We start from the raw sequence: 18,823 nt of genomic DNA, 5'->3' as shown, positions 1-18,823 counted from the left end.
TTAAGTGGATTAAACCCACTCGTGTACATCCTCCTTTCGATGTTAATTGCAATAAAGAGAGAGATAGAGACAGAGAGACAGAGAGAGAGACAGGGAGACAGAGAGATAGAGAGACAGAAACAGAGAGAGAGAGACAGACAGACAGACAGAGGCAGAGAGAGAGAGAGAGAGAGAGAGAGAGAGAGAGAGAGAGACAGGCAGAGAGAGAGAGACAGAGAGACACCTAAGCCTCTGAGAGGGTTTTTGTTTTTTAATTTGGAGGCTAGAACCCTTTCCCAGCTGCTATATATCATGTATGTAGTCCGGCACATGTGCTTGCACCTACATGGGCTAACCCACATCGTCACAACAGCCTGCTTCCAAGTGGTGTTACTCAGTAACCTTCCCTGGGCTCTGGGGTCTGCCTTCCAGCCTCCTCCTCTGTGCCCATGGTGGGCATTAGAGCCAAAATGGCACCAGTATTTTGATGTAGCCCTAAAATCCCCATAAAATGAGGAAGTTGCACTGGCTGGCCTTTAGTACATGAATGTAATGGAACATTACTGCGCCATTAAGATCAGTGAGCCCTAAGAAGCATGGGAAAGTAGAGACAGGAAGTGAAGGAAGAATAAACTTAGAAATAAAAGTAATGTTGTTCATTTCTTTCAATTGTGCATGACTCCATTTTGGGGTGTTTGTGGCAAAAATAATGGAGCAGTTTGCCAATCATTCTCCATCTCATTTTACAGATAAGGAAACTGAGGCAAACAGCATTAAGTGACTGAGTTACACAGCTAATAAATGTCTGAATAGGAACTTATCCACTTTATTCACTGTGTCACCTAGTCACCCCATAAATATTACAGAAAAATAAACAATTTTCAATAAACACTTTAAAAAATAAAATCAATCTCCCCATCCTCTAAAAGCCGTCTTTGCTCCAGTGACCACAGCTGACTTTAGCTTAATCCCACAGCAGTTGTGCCTTCAGCTCAGGTCTGCTTTCAGTTTGCGTGCAAAGTAAGCTGGGCACAGGTTATTCAAGTGGAATGTCAAATGCCCCTATTGTCCAGGAAGATACCCTGCCCAGTCCTTGAGGGCCAGGCTAGGTGAGAAAAGGGGCCCTGAGCTTCCGCCTCCAACGCCAGGGAGGTGTGCAGAGCAGCAGCCTGCTTTTGGGGCCATCCATGCCCCAGTCCAGCCCTGCCTCTGGACCGACAGAAATTGAGTTCTGGGCTCGATTTCTGCCTTTCAGGCCTTATGCAGGCCACCAGTAGCAGTTCTAAGAGTCTGTCAAAAATGAGAAATGAGACCTAAGCTCTGAAGGAGATGAGTCCATGGAGGCCTCCCATGAACCCAGCTCTTGTGTTTGACAGAGGATGTGGTCAACCAGACTCTAGTCCTATCCTTGCCAGCGGGGGCTTTGCGGAACGTCGAAAGGACGATGTACATGAGTTGTAAGACCTGCTTGAGGAGTTAGCTTTGATTTGGGGTGACTTCGGTGTAATTCATTATTCTAGATACTGACCAGGAAACCACAAGGGAAAGACTCTCTCCTTTTTCTCAAGAGAGAGAAAAAGAAGATACAGAGACAGAGACACACATACATAAAGACACACAGAGACAGTCAGAGATAGAGACACACAGAGAGACAAAGATACAGAGACACACACAGAGACAGAAAAAGAGAGAGACACAAAGAGTCACACACAGATAAAGAGAGAGAGAAGAAGAGAGAGGGAGAAAGGGAAGATAGGGAGACACACACAGAGAGACAGACAGGCAGGCATACAGAGACAGAAAAGGAGAAAGAGAGAGACAGAGAGACAAAGAGAGAGGAGAGAGAGAGAGAGACAGAGAGACAAAAACAGCTAGAAATGGAGACAGAGAGAATGAGGGGGGAGGGGAGAGAGAGAGAGAGAGAGAGAGAGAGAGAGAGAGAGAGAGAGAGAGAGAGAGAGAGAAGAAGAGACAAACAGAGAGAGAGATAGAAACAGAGAGACACAGAGAGAGATAGAGAGGAGACAGAGAGAGAGAGACAGAGAGAGACAGTGAGAGAGACAGAAAGAGACAGAGAGAGAAACAGACAGAGACAGAAAGAAAGAGAGAAGGAATATTTGATCTTGTTAAAGAATCATAGGGACTATGACAAGAGTGGTGGAGGATGCCAGGGGTGACGTGCCTTCAAATGCCACCTCTCTCTCAAACCACCTGTGGGGCAGAAGGCTAATTACTTGATCTCTTTAAGCTTCAGGCACCTCCTTAGGACTCAGCTGGCGTCAGTGCAGAGGCTAGATAGATGAATATGTCAGACATATGTGTGTTGTCTTGACAGATGGAGATGGCTAATTCACACGTGGCATTACTGGGTACATCTGGCCAGATGCCAGACCTGTTCCTCTCCAAGGGTGGCTGCAATTTCTGCCTTAAAGGGGAGCAGGACGAGGGCTGTGATTGGGCAACTGTTCCCTGCTTCAACTATTTCTAGGAGAAATATATCATCTCAAACATCTGTCAGTCTGGGGACCACAGTACTTTGGGGAAGGAGATCTAGGATACCCACCCTTTTCCTGAACAGGGAGAGACAGAAATGATTGATAAATGAATGATGGGACAATGGATGGATGGATGATAGATGATATCGGTGAGACAGATAAAATGTCATTTATTAAAATTATTTAGTAAGTACCAGACTCTGTGCTAAGTCATTTAAAAACACAATCTCTGCCCTTAAGGACCTTACATTACCGTTAAAGAAAGACAAGCTAGAACAATCGGGGCTGCTACAAGCATAGTGCCATGAGTTGGAGCTGATGTCTAGGAAGTGAGACAGAAGCCTGGCTCACCTCTCAGAGGCAGGGGTGACTCAAAGCATGAAAGAACCTAGAAGGTCATTTAATCCAACCCCTCCATTTTACAGATGAGAACATCAGAGGACCCGAGCTCTACATTGCCCTCTCTGTGTAACAATGGGCAAGGCAAACCTGACTTCTTTGTGGAGAAATGTGCCTAAAGTGATCCCTAAGATCCCTTCCAGTTCTAAATCTGTTTTTTTATAGCCTCTGATCACAGACAGATGGACTGAGATCATGGAAACATAGCTAGGAAACTAGCTGCAGGAAATGGGGGTCTGGGAGGTTACATGATGTGCCTGAGTTCACACAAGTAATAAGCATCGGAACTGAGATATAATAATAATAATGAATAACAATTAACGTTTATAGTGCTTACACTGTGCTAAATGCTTTACAATTATTATCTCATTTAATCCTCACACCAACCTGGGGAGATAGGTGCTGTGATTATCCTGATTTTATGGTTGGGGGAAATGATAAATAATAATAATAATAGAATAACATTGCATAGCATTTATTGTGGGTCAGGCATTCTATCAAGTACTTTACAAACATTCCTTCCCTCCCTTTCCTTCCTTCCTTCCTTCCTTCCTTCCTTCCTTCCTTCCTTCCTTCCTTCCTTCCTTCCTTCCTTCCTTCCTTCTTTCCTTCCTCTCTCCCTTCCTCTCTCCCTTTCTCCTTTCTTGCTTCTTTCCTTCCTTCCTTTCTCCCTTCCTGTCCCTCTCTCCTTCCATCTCTTTCTAATTCTTTCCTTCCTTTTCTTTCTTTCCTTCCTTTCTTTCTCCCTCTCTATCTCAGTAGAATGGAAGCTCCTTGAGAGCAACTGTTTTCCATTCTGTCTTTATGTCCCTCAGGGCCCAGAGAAAGTTAGTGTAGTGGATTGAATCAGACAGACCCAGGTTTTTTATGGTTCCATAGACCAGGCTAGCAACTTAATCTCTCAGTGCCCTACGGCAGTAAGGCTCTAAAACTTAGTCTTTGAGACTACAAATAATAGAATAGTAGTGAATGGCCTTGTTAGAGGGAGTTTGCTTACTTGAAGCATCTTATACAAATAAAATCACAAGCTTAAACATCCCCCTATATAATAATAATAAGATTCAAAAAGTTTTTTTTTTAAATGGCAGGAAAAAAAATAAGTTTCAAGCTTCCAGTATGATAAATACTTGTTGAAGGGATGGATGGATGGGCGGAAGACTTTTGTGAAGTTCTGCCATATTCCTAGGGGGGAATAAGGGGCAGGGGCTTTGCAGATCTGAAGGTACACTGACAGTGGCTGAACTCTGACCAGGGCCCCAGAGCACCAGGGCAGAGCCCCCAGAGCTGCCATCTCCCTGACTCTGGACTCCGTGTTCCTATTAACAGGGAGAAAGAGGCACTGTTCATTTTGACAGTCTTCCCACCCTGGTGGCTCATAGAGAGGCTCCTGGTCCCCTAGAAGGGCTGGGATTTGTATTTTCCTGTGGTCAGAAACAGCCTCAACCATACAGGAGCCTCTTTCTATCAGAGTGGAGCTGGCACGGAGAGCAGCACTGAGCATTTATCTAGAATCTGTGGATCCAGAGAACCTTCTGTTCAGACTGTTCCAGGGTGGGGAGGGAGCGGCAGCCCTGAGTGCCTGGAACCTGTGCCCAGCAGCCTGACATCATAGGATTTGGCTTGGCCTGTTGTCAGTGGCAGTGGGACAGGGAAGGCCAGAAGGAGGGAGCCAAGTCAGAACGGGGGTCCCATCAGATACAAGCTGCCTTCTCCCTCCACCCTTCAAGCCCCTTCTCCCACTGCTGGGAGATTACACTGAGTCCAGTGTAATCCCCTTGGAGGCAAGGTCTGTCTTTGCCTTTTTTTTTTGTATGCTCAGTATGTGGGACAGTCCCTGGCACATGGTAATACCTTATTATATACTTAGGTACTTGCTTTGATTTGACAGACTAGAAGGAACAGTGAGGGAGTCATATAACAAAAGAAAGACATTAGCAAAGTGGCAAAGTGAATAGATGGTATGTCCACAAGACTTGTTTTTGAATCCTATTTCTGTATCCCTGGGCAAGCACTTAATTTCTTGATGCCTTAGTTTCTCATCTGTAAAATGGCCCTGTCTGTAATATCTGTAAAAAAAAAAATCTGTAAAAGATATTATAATTATTATTAAGAATAATAATAGCTTACATGTCTGTAAAAACAGCCGAACTTGTAGACAGTGTTTTATAGTTTGGTAAGCCCTCTATAAACATTATCTCACCTGTTCCTTACAAGGGCCCCCACTGAAGCAAGCAACATAAACTACAAGGATCATAAACATATATATATATATATATATATATATATATATATGTATATATATGGGCCAGGTAGGGTATCCAGAGTATCTTACATCACATTCTGTAAAGTTCAACTGCATCACAAATTTGATGCAAAACTTAATTGCTCTCACTATTAATACCAATTAAACACTTGCCAATTTTGTTTACTGTCCTAGAATCTTAAAGGTCTTTCTGTATTCATTTAAAATTTTTTATTTCCCAATGGCTAGGGAAATAAATCCAGAGGATACATCAGGTACCATCTAGTTCAAGGCATTAGAACAGATGAGCTCTGAGGTTCTTTACCCAATCCCGAATGTCTGTGTAGAGATGGCTGGAAATTGAGGAAGACCTAAGAACCCAGCATGGTTTAATAAGATTAGGGACAGAGATCTTGGTTACAGAGGATGAGAGGTCTGGAACTAGAAAGGTTCTTCATTTAATCCAACCCCTTCTTTTTATACAGGAGGAAACTGAATCTCATAGGAATAAATATTTTACCAAGGTTGCAAGTGACAGATCTGAAACCAAAACATACTTGCTCATGTTGTGTCTTCAAACCCAGTGCTTTCATCACTACAGTCCTTTCTGTCAAGGAACTTCCATGTTAATCAGCTGAGAGAGGAACTTCACTTCTGCCCTCTGGGCTCACTTTGCAGATTGGGAAACTGAGGCCTAGAGAAATGAAATGACCTGTCCATGTGGCAAGTGGCAAAATTCTAGTTTTTCTGGTTTTTCATCCAGCACTCTGGGGGACAGATGGCATTCTCAAAAGAGCCCCTGCCACCACCTCCCTGGATCTCCTGGCCCATCTGTTGGCATGGTGTTGGCAGCTGCTCCGGCTTCCTCTGCTGTCACACCGTGGCTGTGACTCACTCCTTGTCTGCTCCCTCCCTCCCCACCTATCCTGTTACTACCTGAACACAACAGGCCTCCTTCATTCCATCCCTGCTCCCTGGCTGAAGCGCCCTCTTCACTTTCTTGTATTTCTTCCAAACCGGTGGAAACACTGGCCGAGTGTCCCAAAGGCTGGGTTCAGCTTTTCCATCAACACTTCCCCTCCCCCTTTCCCTGGAGGAGTTTCACTCCCTGAGCACCACCCTGAAAGAGGGACCACAAAGGAGACACTGTCCTGTAGAGACTCCAGACTCCCGCCTCTCCCCATCAGTCTCCTGTCTTAAGTACCCTTCACACAAGTCTCAGCTTTGGGCAGCAAATTGTATGGGCAGTAATGAGAGAATGGAGGCAGTGTGTACCCCTGAGCAGAAAAGGGGGTTACCCTTCTCTCAACACAGGGATCTTAGTTGGCTCACTACCTTGAGGTGGAGATTCCTGTGGCTGGGTTTTTAAGAATTATTGAATATGCTGAGGAGAGAGTAATCCCACAGGAGAGCTTTGCCTTCAAAACTGAATCCCCATCTTCTCTCTGGTTTGAGTAGGATATAAATAACTCCTTGTATTTTTACCTTCTGTCTCCAATTACAAATAAATATTTGTAAAGAGGGTAGGGAAGGGAAGGGTAGAAGCATGAGTGCCCACTGTGCCCTCAGAAACTATGCTAAAACACCTTTTACAAATATTATCTCATAGGGTCTTTAACAACTACCCCTTGAGGTAGGTTGTATTATTATACCCATTTTACAAATAAGGAAACTGAGGCAAATAGATGGAGTGCCTTGCCCGGGTCTTGCCCAGGATCACACAACTTGTAAATGTATGAAGTTGAATTTGAACTCGGGTCTGCCTTCCATAGTTTATCCATCATGCTTAGCACAATGCTTGGCACATAGTAGGCACTCAGCACTTATTTCTTCCCTTTATACTTATGTTACTCTGGACTTACATGAATTACCTCAGTCAAGAGGTAGTCATTATTTCTGAGGTTTGTTGTACCTCAACCTAGGTATTACTCTAGGAAATCTGGAGGAGTTTTCTGCTATCTAGTTGGACTTCTTTGGACCTCAGTGTGCTCCTTTGTAAAGTGAAGGAGTTGGACTCCATGGCCCTAAAGAACCCAATAACTCTTGGGTCGCTGTCCTTACAAAATCTGCTGCCAACCCATTTCTGGGCTGAGGGAGAGTGAGTGAGAAAGCTGAGGACCAGTCCTTGTAACTTCCACCTGACTGTCCTAAGGTATCTATTACCAAAGGGGTTCAAGACTGGGGGAGGGGAAGGAAGAGGAGAGAGAACACTGTAAATACAAAGAATAGCAAAAATTTGTTCCTCTAGAGTCATGTGTATCCTCAGAATAGGGAAAAATCCAAAGCAAGAAAAATTATGCTCCCTCTCCCTCTTTTCCCTTTCCCTTTTTTGGCCTCTATGTGGTAAAAAAAAAAATATTTTAAACTTCTTTTAAAACTTCTTTCCCCCACACTTAATAGTATTTTGGTTTTTTCCAATTACATATAAAGATAGTTTTCAACAGTTATTTTGGTAAATTTTTATGTTCCAAAATTTTTCTTCTTCCCTTCTTCTCCACAAGAAAGCAAGCAATCTGATATAGGTTATACATGTACAATTTTTAGTTTCTTTAGAAATATCAAGAAACAACATTTCTCTGAAAAGCCTTGTCCAAAATCCTTGGAAAAAGTGGAGAACATTTTTAGGGAAATGAATTAAGGATGATAATCAAATTTAACTCTTCTCTTTGTCATCTCCGCAGGGAGGTGACGGTGCAATGGATAGAGCACTGGGCCTATATCAGGTAGCCAAATAGGGTCACAACAACTTAGTCATATCATTATCTCTTCTGCTCTGAAATGATAGACCCTAGGACAGACCCTTCTTCTTTGTGAAAGGATTAAGATACTGTTGGAAGGAGAAAAATCCCTTTGTTTAACCGGATGGCCTCTAGGTTCCCAACCTATTCTAAATTTATGCTCCTAGGGCCTCTGTCATTAGGGAATAAGATAAAACTTGGGTTTGTGGTGGAGTTTTTGTTTGTTTTTTACACTTATGTTTTTGACAATTAATTTGAATAATCAACTCAGAAGCACATTGTTATTATCTTGATTTTCTTTCTCAGGATTCCAGTAAATGTTACCTAAAATTGTCATGAAAAAGACAAATATTAGAGGGCATAGGATATGCATCATTTTGAACATCTTAGCTTGGTTATAGGTTAACATAATTAGCAACTTAACAATTGAAATGTTATTCATATAACCTATATCAGATTGATTGCTCTCTTGGGAAGGAGCAAGGAAAGGGGAAGAGGGAGCAAAAATTTGGAATTCAAAATCTTACAAAAATGAATGTTGAAACCATCTTTATTCATAATTGGAAAAATAAAACACCATTTAAAAACAGAAAAAAAACAATTAAATTGTTCATCAATTGTTAAATTATGACAAATTAATAAATTAAAGAAAATTGTTTCTGGCAGATGGGTGCCTAATACAGTATTTAAAAATTTTAATTTAATATTTCCATATAAATCATGTTGGGAGAGAAAAATCAGAACAAAAGGGAAAAACAATGAGAAAAAAACTGAAAATAGTATGCTTTGATCCACGCTCAGTCTCTATACATCTTTCTCTGGAGGGAGACAGGATTTTGCATCCAAAGTTTAGCAAGACTGTCTTGAATTGCTGAATTTCTGAAAACCAAGTCTATCATAGTGGATCATCACACAATCTTGCTGTTGCTGTGTGTAATGTTTTATTAGTTCTGCTTGCTTCACTCAGCATCAGTTCATATAAATATTTTCAGGCTTTTCTAAAATCAGCCTGTTCATTTTTTTTTACAGACAAATAATGTTCCATTACTTTCATATACCATAACTTATTCAGCCATTTCCCAACTGATAATCATCTACTCATTTTCCAATTCTTTGTCACCACAAAAAGAGCTGCTACAAACATTTTTGCACAAGTGGGTCCTTTCCCCTCTTTTATGATCTCTTGGGATACAGACCCAATAGAGGCAATGTAGTTTTATAGCCCTTGGAGAGGAAAAGAAAATATCCTTTTAGTAACAAACTATAAATTTTACTGGAATGGTTATTTCTGAACTGTTTTTCCTAGTAGAGAACCCACAGTCCTGTGTTGCTCAAGGAGTCCCTAGAATACACATTAAAGTTTGGATGTTCATTGTTAAATGGCTGTTAATAATAACATTCCCTCTTCCTACATCCTAGACATAAATGGTAACTGTCAATTGCCTTTTCTTATAAGGAAGAAGCTATGTCTATTTTTTCCAATAACTTCAGTAAGTCATAGGAATAAAAAATCTTATTTAAAAAAAAGGAAAGAAAAAAGAAATAGTATGTTTTGATCTGCATTCAGATTCCATCTTCTTTCTAGAAGTAGAGAGCATTTTTTATCATGAGTCTTTTGGGATTTTCTTATATTGCTGAGAATATTGCTTTCTCAGTTGTTCATCACACAATATTGCTGTTACTGTGTATAGTGTTCTTCTGACTCTGCTCATTTCATTCTGCACCAATTCATGCAAGTTTTTTCTGAAATTATCCTGCTTGTCATTTCTTGTAGCACAATTATATTCCATTATAATTATATACCACAACTTGTTCAGCCATGGGCATTCTTTCAATTTCCAATTCTTAGGCAACAAAAAGAGTTATTATAAATTTTTTTATACAAATAGGTTCTTCTCCCCACCCTTTAAAAAAAATCTTTGTGATACAGACTTACTAGTGGTATTGCTTGATCAGAGGGTATGCACAGTTTTATGGGTCTTTACAACATAGTTCCAAATTGTTCTCCAGAATGGTTAGATTCATTCACAATTCCATAAGACAGGATTCTACTTTTCCTGTATCCCCTCCTACATTTATCATTTTCCTTTTCGGTCATATTAGCCAGTCTGAAGTGGTAGTTCAAAGTTGTTTTAATTTCCGTTCTTTAATTAATAATGATTTAGTGTATCTTTTCATATGACTATAGATAGTTTTGATTTTTTTTTGTCTGGAAACTGCCATTTATATCCTTTTACTATTAATTGGAGAATGAATTGTATTCTTATAAATTTTATTCCATTTTCTATATGTTTGAGAAATGAAACCTTTATCAGAACTACTTGGTACAACATCCCACTTACCCCTCCAGCTTTCAGTTTTCCTTCTAATTTTGGTTGCATCAGTTTTGTTTGTGCCAATTTTTTAAATTTGATATGATAAAAAAAATTATCCACTTTACATTTCAAAATGTTCTCTAAGTCTTGTTTGCTCCTATGGTTTTCCCTTATCCAAAGATATGACAGGAAAACTACACATTGATCCTTGAATTTATTTATGGTGTCATTCTTTTTTTTTTTTTTTTTTTTTTTTTTGAGGCAATTAGGGTTAAGTGACTTGCCCAAGGTCACACTGCCAGGATGTATTAAGTGTCTGAGATCACATTTGAACTCAGGTCCTCCTGACTTCAGGGCTGGTGCTCTATCCCCTGGCCATCTAGCTGCCCCTTATGGTGTCATTCTTTGTCTAAATCATGTAAACATTTTGACTTTATCTTGGCATATAGTTTGAGATATTAAAAACCCATTCATTCTACTACACAGGGCTCCTTCTCTCTCTTCCAACTTTTTCACTTTATACCTTTCAGAAGCTTTTGGATGATAGTGAAAATCAGAAATGCCCATGATGGGGAGGAGAGGAAAGAGGAATCAAAAGCTTTATTGACGGAACCCAAACTCCTCTGTGGGAGACTTAGCTGCTGAGGGTGAGGGAAGGGATAAATAGGCTCCTGAGTCAGAGATTGTTTTGAGTCATAACTTGTTCATGCCATAGCTATGGGTTGGGATGGTGGGGGATTTTACAGGTACAGCTGAGAGCAGATTAAGAAAGAGAGCTTTGTTCAGTGTATTCAGGGAACACCAAGTATAGAATCCAATTTAGGTACTGTGGTCAGAAAATACTGTCTCTAGGGGTGAGGATAATAAAGAGCTAATATTTATAAAGTTAAGATTTGTAGAGACTTTGCATTTATTATTTCATTTAAATCATACAAGGAGAAATAGGTTCAAGGCATTACTTTGCTAGTTATTCTCTGTGAAATATTAGGCAAATCACTTTAACCTTTCTGGTCCTCAGTTTCCCCACTTGTAAAAATAAAGGGGTTGTACTACAAGATTTTTGAGTTCCCTTCCAGCTCTAGATCTATGATCCTTTGATCTTTGAATAGTTCTGGGGAAAGGGGGCTACAGATTTTACTGCCATTATTTTTCAGATAAGAACTCAGAGGGGCAGAGAGGTTGAGCTACTTGCAGGGGTCACACAGCCAGTCAAATCTCAAAGGCAACATTTCTAGACCATCTTAGATTTGAAATTCAGAATTTAGAAGGATCTTAGAATTCGTTTAATTTGACCTCTTTCTTTTATAGATGAGAAAACTAAATCCCATAAAAGTTTGTGAGGGTACCAAGTAGTAGAGTCAGGATTTGAATGCAGGTCCAAGACTCTGTCCACTGTCACACCACCTAGCCATTGCCTTGCTGAACACACCCATCTCTAAACAGAGCTGCCAAAATAATCAGAAACCAGTCATTCTCTATGTATTCATTTAAGAAACATTTATTTAGTGCCTACTAAATGCAAGGGTTATCTCAACAAATTTAATAACTTCCAGTTCATTAGCTCTTTTAAATTTCTAGTGCTATTCTATTTGTCTCCATCAGTTTCATTAAATGTTGAGGAAAATGACATCATTTTAGTCAAATCGTTAAACGTTTATTAAGTACTTACTATGTCACAAGCTAAAGACAGTAGCTATTTTTATGGAACTTAGGGTTGGGAGGCAGAATTGGACCAGAAGTGACAGCACCAAATCCTATCCCCTCATCAACCGGGTAGGACAAGCCATCTCAGTGCCTTGGAGCACCACAATTAGGGACTTGGCTAAGAACCCTGTAATTGTGTCATCTGAAGGAAAACAACTAATGGGTAACAATCGAAATATCCATATTGAATAATCATAGAGTCCCTGCTGGGAGCTGTGATTGATTAAAGGCCCTGGAAGCATGAAAAGCCTAAGGCGGGTTTTCATCAGATAGATAATTAAGACAGGTTTCTGTTGTCCTCATTATCTTCCTTGTTAATTAGTTTCTCTTCCCCACAGCCACAGCTTCAGTTTCCCGTCATTAGTAAAGCAACACTATAAAACCAGGGAAACTTCAGAGAAGTGATCTCATATCAATATCAGTGCTTGACTTTTAATCAAGGGGGATTCTGGGAGCTCAGACCTGATGTGCATTTGGGGACAAGGGAAGGAGAAAAGCAAACCCCTGAACCAGGGACTGCAGGGAGTGGTGGTGAAAAGAAGCCCTGGATTTGGGATTAGAAGAACTACGTTGGAGTCACACAGGTAACAAGCAATCTAGACAAGATCTATGAGAACTTGGGTAAATATCACTCACACAGGGTGAAAAAGTTGGGGCCTGAGGCAACTAGGTTGTACAGTGGATAGAATATTGGTCTTAGAGTCAGAAAGTCTTGATTTTGAATTTTGTCTCATTTTTTTTTCTGTAAAATGGAGATAAGGTCACTTACCTCATAGGGATGTTGTAAGAATGAGTTGAAATTACGGATGTAAAATGCTTTGCAAAGCACTGTATGCATGCTAGTTATTATTATTGACAAAATGAAAAAAAAATCCCCGATCTCAAAGAACTTTGAGAGTATTAAGGCCAGGAGATGCTCCCTGGAATTAGGGTAAAAAAAAAGAGCCAGTTATTTTGACTTGAGGCAGTGTGTACAGTGGGGAAAGGGTGCTGTATTTAGAGTCAGAGGACCTGGGCTCTCCTTCCTGCCGGTGAGGCCCAGGGAAACCATTTCCTCTTTCTGGGCCTCAGTTCCTCATCTGCAACCCTAGGTGGCCTCTCAGGTCCCTCCCTAACTCTAAAACTGTAAGAAGTAGCGTTGAAATGTCTATTCAAAGGACATTGCCTAAGTGAAATCATGAACGTGATGAGGTGAATAAGGGACAGTCCTACAACTTCAACCCATGCTTTTTAAAAAGAATTTTTTATTGAGCTTTTGGTTTTTTATATCACCAAAATTTGTCCCAGTATCTCCTCCATCCCTGTCCCCAAAACCAAAGAAAAATCAACACAACTGATCAATATATCAAGGTGTTTGAAAATATATGCAGTATACTACAACGGTGAACCTATCAGTCAACATTTATTAAGCACCTGCTATTTGCCAAGCACTGTACAAATTACTTGAGGACACAAAAAAGGCAAAAGACAACTCTTGTCCTTGAAGAGCTTATAATCTAATGATTTTTTTAATTCAATAAAGAAAGAATGGGAATGGGAGAACAGCTTCTTATATCTCTTCTTTTGAGTCATGTTTATTCTTTATAATTTTGCAGCATGAAATTTAGATTTTTTTTGATGTATGTATGGTCATTTCCATTTCCATTGTTGTAGTCATGTATATTATTTCCTTGCCTCCGATCCCTTTGCCTTGCATCAGTTATGTAGATTTTTTCATCTTCTCTATAGTCATCATATTTGGTTTTTTTTAAATAGCACAGTAATGTTCCTTTGCATATAACTTGTTTAGCCATCCCCCAATCAATGGGCATTGATTTTGTTTCCAATACTTCGGTAGCAGAAAAAGTGCTGCTATTAATATTTTGGTGTATATGGATTTTTTTCTTATTAATGGCCTTCTTAGGACATAAGCCTATTAGTGGAATCTCTAGGTCAAAGAGCATGACCATTTTAGTCCCTTACTTAGCATCATCGCAGATTGTTTTCCAGAATGATTGTACTGATTCACAACTCCACCAACAATGTGCCAATGTGCCTATCTTTCTACAAACCTGCCAACATTAATAACTCATATACAAATATCAAAATATATGTGCTATGTGTATGTATTTATGTTTTGTGAATATCAAAATCTCTCTTGAATACCAAATCTTTATCTGAGGAATATGCTAAAAAGATTTTTCCTCCATTCCTCCATCATCCTCTAATTCTGTTCAGAAGCATTTCAAGTTATCCACTTTATCTTATATAATTACCTCTATCCTTGGGATGATTAAGAATACATCATCTACTTCTCTTCTAATATTTTTAGTATGGTGCTTAATATTAATGCAATAATTTAATTAAATTTATTAAATTAAGTTAAATTAATAATTTAATAAAATTAAATCCATGTAAAATGTATGATATAAAGTGTCGGTCTAACAGAATGCTTGTTGAATAGGGCACACTAATAGAGGAAGGTTAGTTAGGTATCTAGCAAGTCAGTACCATACAATGATACAATTGTAAAGCATCTACTGTGTGTACTGCACTGAAAATCGAATAAGACTTCAAATGGAAATCAGGGGCCAAATATCTTGGTTCCCAAAGGTATTTCTCAATACAGAAGGAGCCATTTTGTCCTAAAACCAAAATGAAAAACAAGAATAAAACCTTTTTTTTTTTTTTTTTGGCCTCACGTATAATATATAACATCATATGTGAATCTTTTTTTTTTTTGGCCTCACATTATAATATATATCATCTTGTGTGAATCTTTTTTTGTTTTTTTCATGAATTCTGGTTTTGGCTCTCATAACCGCTTGCTGTTTGGCCTTAGGCTGAACCTCACTGTCCCCATCTCTATAAAGTTCCTTATAGGGCTGACATTTTACAATATAAACTTTGTAGTTCACAGCCCAGACTTGACTTTACATCATCCATTTTCACATGATGAAGAGCTCCACAGCAATTTCACAAGGCAGTTAAGCCACATGTACTTGGAAGAGGAGGAAAGGGGAGCAAGGCAATCTATAATACTGGGCATCTGTGCAGGAAAGAGCTCTTCTGTACGTTTTCAAGCATATGACATGAATGGCAAAAGAAAAGAAAGATTTTACTCCTCTTCTTCCCTCAACTAAAATGAAAACAACCCTTCTCTTCTTCCTCTTCCTCTGCTTTATAGATTATTTACTACATAATTAACACTTTCTGGGTTTGGATGATGAGTAAAATTATCATTTACCAAAATAGCTCCCACTATCACTAGTGGCACAATGGTGACCTGAAAAATCCATGACTTCTATCACAGCTTATCCTCAATAACCCTGATCTAGATTTTACAAAGCAGACTTTCACAGCCGTGCTCTTAAGAACCCTCCTTTCTAAAGTCTTGTGTGTAAAGGTGTCTGGCAGCTGGATCTAGCATGGAGTCAGAAAGACAAGTTCAAATCCTGTCTCTGATCCTCCCTCCAAATTCAGCGTTCTATGTACTGTGCTACCCAGCGGTTTTTTTTTTTCAAATCTTTGTTATTCCCCAATAACCACATCTCTCCCTACTACGAATCCTCCTTTATAACAGAAATATTTTAACAAAACATAAATCTGCCAGTACCTACAACATCCTGCACCAGTAATCACATAGCCTCTGCATGGAGAAAAGGGAAGTCATCTGGAATCAGGATAGACCATTCCATTGAGCTGAACTCCACTATATTTTGGTGTTATTTTTCTTTATATTACTGTGGTTGCTGGATATATTGTTCTCGGTTCTTCATTCCACCTCATTTCATGCAGTTCTTTTAAAACTTCTCTGAACTCCTCATATTCGCCATTTCTATAGCACAATAATATATAAATAAATATATTCTATAGACTATGCATAAATATAATTCCATTCATATACTAGTCTATTCAGCCACTCCCCAGTTTGTTTCTTGGAGTTTTTTCTGCCATGAAAAGTGTTGCTATCAATATTTTAGCATAACAAAAAATATTTTAGCTAGCAATATTTTAGCATTCCCCTTGGACCAATCTCCTTAAGAGTCTAGCTATGTGTACAATCTCTCCTTCCCCAAATATTGAATCCAGAACATAAACTTTCTGAGGGCAGGAACTATTTCATTCTTGTCTTTGTATCTTGGAATACACAAAACTTAACACAGTGTAGAAGTTTAATGAATTCTTGTTGAATCACTTTAATGCTCAGTGGTACCAGAGGAAGTGGATCCTGATGCTTCCTTGTCCCTTGGAAATGCAAACTGGTGACAGCCTCCTGGTGTGAGTACCCTTCTCGCTAGAACAGCATGCCAGAGAGAGGGAAGGAGAGAGGGGCTAACTAGTCTCCCTCATTTTTCTAAGTAAAGAAACAGGGTCCTCAAGATTTGAAAGACTACCCAGGGGTCCTCAAACTAAGGCCTGCGGGCCAGATGCAGCAGCTGAGGACGATTATCCCCCTCACCCAGGGCTATGAAGTTTCTTTATTTAAAGGCCCACAAAACAAAGTTTTTGTTTTTACTATTGTCCGGCCCTCCAACAGTGTGAGGGACAGTGAACTGGCCCCCTATTTAAAAAGTTTGAGGACCCCTGGACCCTACCCTTAGTGACAGAAGCCAGCTGTCTATAGAGTCCCCACTTCCAGTCTTGTTTGGTGTTTGTGTTAGAAGGTACCCTTAAATCAGCAAAAATTTTAATTTGTGTGTTGCAGCTTAAATTTGGGACTAAAATATCAGGGCTTACACTGGTAGAATTAATTATCTCTTAGGATTTCTTTCTAATCATTCCTGAAATAGACAGAAACTCCTTAGTAGCTGGTAGGTGGCGCTGTGTTGCGCACAAGACTGAACCTGAAATTAGAGAGACCTCAGTTCAAATTTAACTTCGAATATTTACTAATTGTTTGACTCTGGGCTCAACTCTAGCATAGTTAATAATTAACTAATTAACTAATAATTAACTAATTATAATTAGTTGAGATTATATATTATAATTAGCTAATAATAGCAATTACCTCTAAGGATTGTAAGAATTAAATGAAGTAATATTGAATAAACATAAATATTTATATCATTACAATAATATAAATATTTAATAAATATTAAATTTATATATTATAATAATATAATAACATAAATATTTAATTAAAAACTTTTAGCACCTTCCTGTGACATTGTGTTTAATAAATATTTATTCTCCCCTTGTTGAGTTGTTTTCAGTTATGTCCCACTCTTGGTGAGCCCATTTGGGTTTTTCTTGGCAAAGGGATTAGAGTGATTTTTCTTTTCCTCATCCCAAGGCTTGTTGTCATACTCATGCCATAAGAATTTGGATTCTTTTCTTGTGTAAGTTATAAGTTGCCTCCTGAACGACTGGAAATGGTAAATGTGGTTGGCTAATGTTGACATCTGTCACATTAATTTCCTGGAAAGATCAGCAGTCATGTGTTTATAGAGAGCTAAAGCTGATCTTAGTTGGCTGGCTAATGTTATTTCCCTTAATCCTCCTCTTTAGTACCCTCCTTCCTCAAACTGTTGTTTGTTGTCGTTTTAGTCATTTTTCATTCATGACCCCATGTGGTGGTGGTTGTTTTGTTTGTTTGTTTTTTGGCCATTTCCTTCTCCAGCTCATTTCATAGATGAGAAAACTGAGGCAAACAGATTAAGTGACTTGCCCAGGATCATACATAACGTTTGTAAGTGTCTGAGGCTGGATTTGAATTCACCATGCATCTTGCAGACTCCAAGTTCAGCACTCCATCCACTGCATCACTTAGCTGCCCAACTATTGTATCTTGTTATTATCTGATCCCTCTGATAGGTAAATCAGTTTTTGGGGGGGGACCCAATTTTCTATTCTATAAAATGAGGGTGTTTGATTAAATCCGGGATTGTACCTTCCATTAACATTCTAGCATTCTAGGATATGGGTTAGTAGGTAGATAGAGGTGGTGAGAAAGAGGCAGATTCAAATCCTGTCTGGAGCTCAAACTGGCTGTGTGACCCTGGACCCTGGCCTCTGATACATGTGGCTCTGTGAGTCTGGGCAACTTCCAGATCTCTGCAAAGTAGAGGGCCAAACAGAATTGTCAGAGGGAGTTTTCCTGAGTTCCTAATGCCATTGAAATTTCAGGTCTGGATCCCCCCCCCCCAAAATGTTGTGAAAGTTGTGAGTGAATATATTGGTTCATTAATTGGAAAGGTCAGCAGTCAGATGGATTAAAGGTGGTCTCAGTTAACTGGCTAATATTAACTTTCTTCAGAGTTCCCTGAACTACATTGTAGCTCTGAATCTGGGTTTATGTTGAATTCTCCTTGTAGAATGGCATTTCTTTGAAGGCAGGGACTTTTATTTCTGACTTTGTATCCTATGCTGTCTGGCACATAGGAGACACTGAGGCAGTTGCTTATTGGATTGAGTTTAAGATTTCCCAAAGAGCCAGAACAATGAGAAGACTTCTGGATCCCCTTCATATCCCTTCTGTCCTCAAGCTGGGCTGAACCCTGGTACTCTAGAACCAGAGACTCAGACCAAGAGCAGCTAGTCTGGGTTAACGGCAATACTTACCACATCCGCTGCACCGCCATGCCCCACCCCTCCCAAGCCACATCCAACATTCCCCTCCTGCTTCTAGCCTCCCAAACTACAGCAGCTTTCTTCACTACGTCCTCATGCCAGGACGGAACAGTACGACCATAAAGGCACTGAACCTTGCCTCACCCAACTGCCAAACAGTGTCTTTCTCCTCTCCTCTTCTCTCTTCCCTTCTCTTCCTGTTTCTTCCTTTCTGTTCATTCCCTCCTTCCCTTTATTCTCCCTCTCCTCCCTCTCTCTTTTCTCCCCCCCCCCCCTTTTCTATTTCTCTCTTCTCTGTGAGTCTCTTTTCTCTGTCTCTCTCTTTTCTCTGTGTATGGGTGTCTCTTCTGTGTGTGTCTCCTGTGTGTATGTGTCTCTCTCCCCTCTCTTTTCTTTTTC

The 18,823-nt window shown here is 39.7% G+C and overlaps 1 protein-coding gene across 1 annotated transcript in view; it reads left to right on the top strand.

Moving 5' to 3' along the window:
* RAB11FIP4 (RAB11 family interacting protein 4) overlaps positions 1–18,823 on the top strand; it is a 160,575-nt gene that overhangs the window by 84,524 nt on the left and 57,228 nt on the right. The window lies entirely within an intron of this gene.

Source organism: Sarcophilus harrisii, chromosome 4 (genome assembly GCF_902635505.1).
Source record: "Sarcophilus harrisii chromosome 4, mSarHar1.11, whole genome shotgun sequence".
NCBI classification, from domain to species: domain Eukaryota; kingdom Metazoa; phylum Chordata; class Mammalia; order Dasyuromorphia; family Dasyuridae; genus Sarcophilus; species Sarcophilus harrisii.
This window is presented reverse-complemented; position numbering and strand designations above follow the sequence as displayed.